Consider the following 5216-nt stretch of genomic DNA (forward strand, 5'->3'; position numbering starts at 1 on the left):
GTGACCTACTTGACACCTACAAACTGGGTAACTTCTATTCGCCTCAGTTTCCTCCTTTGTAAAGTGGAGGTCCCTGCGGAAGAGTTGCCGAGGATTCAATTACTTAATCAAAGAAATCACTTAAAACGCTACCTGGCATATTGTAAGTTCTCAATAATATTAACTCCTACTGTTTTTCTCTTTTGTGCTGATGTTCACACACTGTTGTACAGAATCCCTTTAGAAATTATCTGACCTACCTCTATTATGAAGAATCATGTTTTCCTTCTCAGTTCATGTCTCAATGTTTTGGGTTTTTTTTTTCCCCCAAGGGAGGGGGACAAGACCTCTAACAGATCAATTGAACCAGCAGAAAAGGGTAAATTTCAGAAAGAAGGGTGTGTGTCATCCCATTTTTATAAAATCCCAGTTTTATAAAAATTTAGAACTTGCAACACATTATACTCTATATTATATATGATACTTTCATATGAAGGAGAAAAATATTCATGAGAAAGATGAATGCTAAGTAATGCCCTCTTGACAGGAGACAAGGAACTGTTTGCAGGAAGAGGGATATAAGAGGCCTCACATATAAGTAAGTATTTTACTAAAAAAATGGGAAAATGTTAAGATTTGATAAGGGTGGGTGACAGGTATGTGCTTATTATATTATTCTCTATACTACATAACTTTGAAATACTTCACAGAATAATTTTTAGAATAATGGTATTCAGAGTACTGTTGTGCCTTAACAATTTCTATTTACTTTTGTTTATTTATTTTTTATTCTTTTAAATATTTTATTTATTTTTGAGAGAGAGATAGAGACAACATGAGCGGGGAGGATCAGAGAGAGAGAGGGAGGCACAGAATCTGAAGCAGGCTCCAGGCTCTGAGCTAGCTGTCAGCACAGAGCCCGATGCGGGGCTCGAACCCACGAACCGTGAGATCATGACCTGAGCCGAAGTTGGACGCTCAACGGACTGAGCTACCCAGGCGCCCCCAATTCCTATTTATTTATTTATTTAGAGAGCACAAGTGGGGTAGAGACAGAGAGAGAGAGAGAGAGAGAGGGAAAATCCCAGCCAGACTCCATGCCTAACATGGAGAGCAAAGCCCGACACGGGGATTGGTCTCATGAACCATGAGATCATGACCTGAGCCGAAATCAAGAGTCAGACACTCAACCGAGTCACCCAGGGTCCCCCTTAACAATTCTTAATAACAGATTTGACTAGCATTGCCTTTCCAATTCCTTGACTAAAGAGATGAATTTGACTACTTACTTTATCACCTCTGGTGATATATTTCTTCTTCCCAGTAGAGGTCACTATCTAATGAAATATTCCATTAAACAATAGAATACATAATATAATGTCCCTTCATGCAAAGATTTTCAATCTTAAAAAAAATCTGTCATATTCTTTTTTACTAGCTTACTTGTAAGCCCAATATGCAAAAGAGTAAAATATGAGGTGGGATAGAGGCCAGAGGTCTATGAAGCTGTTTTGAAATCTGCACAAAAACAAGTCAAATACATCAATGTGGCATACTATGTTTCCTCTTTTGGCAACCAACATCTGTAAAAGTGTGCCCTTACATTATGTTACTATTCTTGTCTAAAAATATAATAATTCTTCCTTCTCATTGGAAGGATAGTTTGAATACAGAATGCACAATTAGAAATTGCTGGAAGATAATTGTTCCTTTTTTTTTTAGCTTACGGGAATACCATAGAGAGGTCTGTTGCAATTAAAGTTTTTAATTTTTTTTAATTTAAACAATTTAACGTTTGTTTTTGAGACAGAGTGCAAGTGGGGGAGGGGTAGAGAAAGAGGGAGACACAGAATCGAAAACAGGCTCCAGGCTCTGAGCTCAGCACAAAGCCCAACGTGGGGCTTGAACTTGGGAGGGTGAGATCATGACCTAAGCTGAAGTCGGAGACTTAGCGACTGAGCCACCCAGGCACCCTGCAATTAAAGTTTTGTGGGCTTTTTTGTAATTTTTTTAATGTTTATTTTTGAGAGAGACAGACAGTGCATGAACAGGGGAGGGGCAGTGAGAGAGGGAGACACAGAATGTGAAGCAGGCTGCAGGCTCTGAGCTGTCAACACAGAGCCCGAAGTGGAGCTGGAACTCATGAACCACGAGATCATGACCTGAGCCCAAGTCAGATGCTTAACCGACTGAGCCACCCATGTGCCCTAGCAATTAAAGTTTTTAATCTTGTTTGGAAAATAATTTTTTTCCTGTCTGGGAGCTTTTACAATTTCTTCTTTATTTATAGACATCTGAAATTTCATGTTACTCTTTCTTGATGTAGTTCTGTTTTTATTTATTGGACAAGTCCCTGGGTGATTACTTTGAATTTGGAAAGTCATGTCCTTTAGTCCTATCTCATATATGTGATAAACTGTATTATTTCTGGTAATTGCTTCCCCTCCATTTATTTCTCTTTCCAGAGCTCCTAATAAAGAATGACCCTCTGACTAATTTAGTCATTTTCAAAATCTTTTCTCTCTATAAAAAGTCTATCTTTTTGGTTTTACTTTCTGGGAAATAGTCTCAATTGAGATATTTCTTTTGAAATTCTTATTTCTATTAACTTATTTTTTAATATCTAAGAGCTCTGTCTTTTCCTTTGAATATTCCTTTTTAAAAGTTGCTTATTGTTCTTGTTTCACAGATGTCATATTTTCTTTTATCTTTTATAGGATATATATTATGGTTTGTCCTTACTGTGATTACTTCTGTTTTCTATCTGACGTCTTTGTTACTTGCTTGTTTGGTTTGGTTTCTCTCTTTAATATTAAATGCTTTCCTGGAGTGCCTGGGTGGCTCAGTTAAGGTTTCAACTTCAGCTCAGATCATGATCTTATAGTTCATCAGTTTGAGCCCCACATTGGACTCTGTGCTGACAGCTCGGAGCCTGGAGCCTACGTTGGATTCTGTCTCCCTCTCTCTCTGACTCTCCCCTGCCTGTACTCTGTCTCTCAAAAATAAATAAACTGAAAACATTTTTTTAAAAAATATTCAATGCTTTCTTCAACTGTCTCAAAATCCTTGTTTATGTCTGGGAATGGAACACTAAGCACCTAATTGGAAGTGTAGGGGAGAAATAATGCTTCCTCTACCTTTCTAGGTTCTTTTGGTTGGTCTATTAATTACTTTGATATTAGACAGATTCATAGGAGAAAAATTTAATTACATATGTCCAGAAGCCTCACAGAGATTTGAGAGTCTCAAAGAGCAGCCAAGCAATTGAGGCTTATATGCCATTATGAACAAAGGAGAAGGGACAGGAGTCTGGGCCTTCAAAGAGAAGGAAGACAATTCACAAGAAGATGGGAAGAGCAAATGTTTGGTAAACAAATGTTTGCACTATCATGCAGAGACAGTGTTCAAAGAGAAGACCTTGAACAAACAGGCCCTGCCAAGTTCCCCTGCAGCTTAGCACACCGAGCCTGTATCCATATACTCTGTAGTTATCTCTGGTGCTGGCTCTGGTCCTGGACCAGGCCCTCTACCTAAAGTATTTTAGGCCGTTGAGGAGGAGGTTAAAAGCTCTTCCTGAATCTTTGGGGCTTTAATTATCTTCAACTCAAAAATAATCAGCATGCCAAAGTGGTACATCCTGGGGAGACTCGTTCTGAACCTCATCAGCACCCATATACGTTAGTGGGACTTGTCTACCTTGGGCCTGGGTGATTGGGAAGACCTTAGTACTTCACGAGAGCTCCTAACCTCTGCCAACTTTTATGATCTCTCTTAGTCAGTTTGGGCTGCTATAACAGAAATACCATAGACTGAGTGGTTCAAACAGCAAACATTTATTTCTTACGGTTCTGGAGGCTAAAAGTTTGAGATCAGGGTGTCAACACAGGTTCTTGGTGAAGGCCCTCTTCCTGATTTACAAATGACTGACTTCTCGTTATATACTGACATGGTGGAGGACAGGGAGAGAGAAAGTAAACTATCTCCTGTCCTTTTCATGGGAGCCCCATCTTCATGACCTGATTACCTTCCAAAGGCCTTGCCTGCGCATATCATCACATCGGCATTCAGGCTTCAACATATGAATTTTGGGAAGACACAAACATTCAGTCCATAGCAGTATCCGTAGGTCTTTTCTCTTGAGCTGGATGGTTTCTCCAGGGAGGAATCCTCTTTCATTTGGGCTTCCTGTTTTCAGCACAGTGCCCTAGCTCACCTCGCTGGGTCTGTGTACCTGAGTATATGGCTAATGAATCTAATTATACGTGAGTGGTTGAAATAGCTGGGATTTACCCACACTTTTCAGCCACACTGCAGCTCTGTCTTCAGAGGTCCCTACTTCTTCTCCTTTCTTAGGTTTTCTAGAGTTAAGAATCCCCTCATTGCCAGACTTTAGTTTTTGTCTTATGCAGAGTTAAAAAACACTAATCTAGCTATTTTCCATACTTTTGTGACATTTAGACAGTTGTCTGACTGTTGTCTCCCCATCTATTCTCTATGTCGCTGAGACCTTCTGTCTTTTACTAATCTACTCTTTTACTTTCATTTTAGGGAAATTTCAGAAAGGAGATAAAAATATGTTCAATCATCATTATAAACTTGAAATGTTTTAATGGGTAAGTTTGTTTGTTTGTTGTTTTGTTTTGACCGTATCACATACGAGAAAGTTAAAGCCAGAGAAGTATATCTTGCCAACATTAGCAAGTGGGAGAGAAGCTAGCATTTATTCCAACGGACCTCTCTAATGAGGGGTAGAGGCAACGTTACAAATGTCCACCACAGAAGACAATGTTAGTGGCATGAGTTACCTTTTACAGTTGTGAGCTATGTAGCTATTGGGAAGCCTTTCAGTTCTCCTGTGAACTTCCAGAATGCATTTTCTGTCTTGCCTTATCTAACCTCTGTATCAACATCAAAAAGCAGGGTTCGCTTTGAAATGACAAATCACAGTGTGTATTTTTAAACAGATGAACCAATCAAGCAACACAAGCGTTTCCAGAAGTTTCTTATAAATCACTTTTTGTAAGTTTAATGTTTCTATTATTGACTGATGAACTCTGGATTGTTTTGTCTTAATTGAGAATTGGCTTTCCTTTTCCTATAATTTTTGTTGTAACTTTCTGCCTTCTCTAGTTTTTCATCTCTGTTGCAATCTTCAATTAAATATGTAATAAAGGTTAAAATGCCAGGTAAGTTGCCATCAAGAAATAATAAATGTGAAATTTCAGATGAGAGACCAC

At 38.7% G+C, this 5216-nt stretch overlaps 1 long non-coding RNA gene across 1 annotated transcript; it reads left to right on the forward strand.

Moving 5' to 3' along the window:
- The first annotated feature begins 524 nt into the window (after positions 1-524).
- On the forward strand, positions 525-4596 carry LOC144221950 (uncharacterized). Its single transcript, XR_013332234.1, has 2 exons — positions 525-577; positions 4528-4596. It is a non-coding gene; the product is annotated as an uncharacterized LOC144221950 (long non-coding RNA).
- Positions 4597-5216: the final 620 nt, after the last annotated feature.

Source organism: Crocuta crocuta, unplaced genomic scaffold (assembly GCF_008692635.1).
Source record: "Crocuta crocuta isolate KB4526 unplaced genomic scaffold, BGI_CrCroc_1.0 scaffold141, whole genome shotgun sequence".
Taxonomy (NCBI): domain Eukaryota; kingdom Metazoa; phylum Chordata; class Mammalia; order Carnivora; family Hyaenidae; genus Crocuta; species Crocuta crocuta.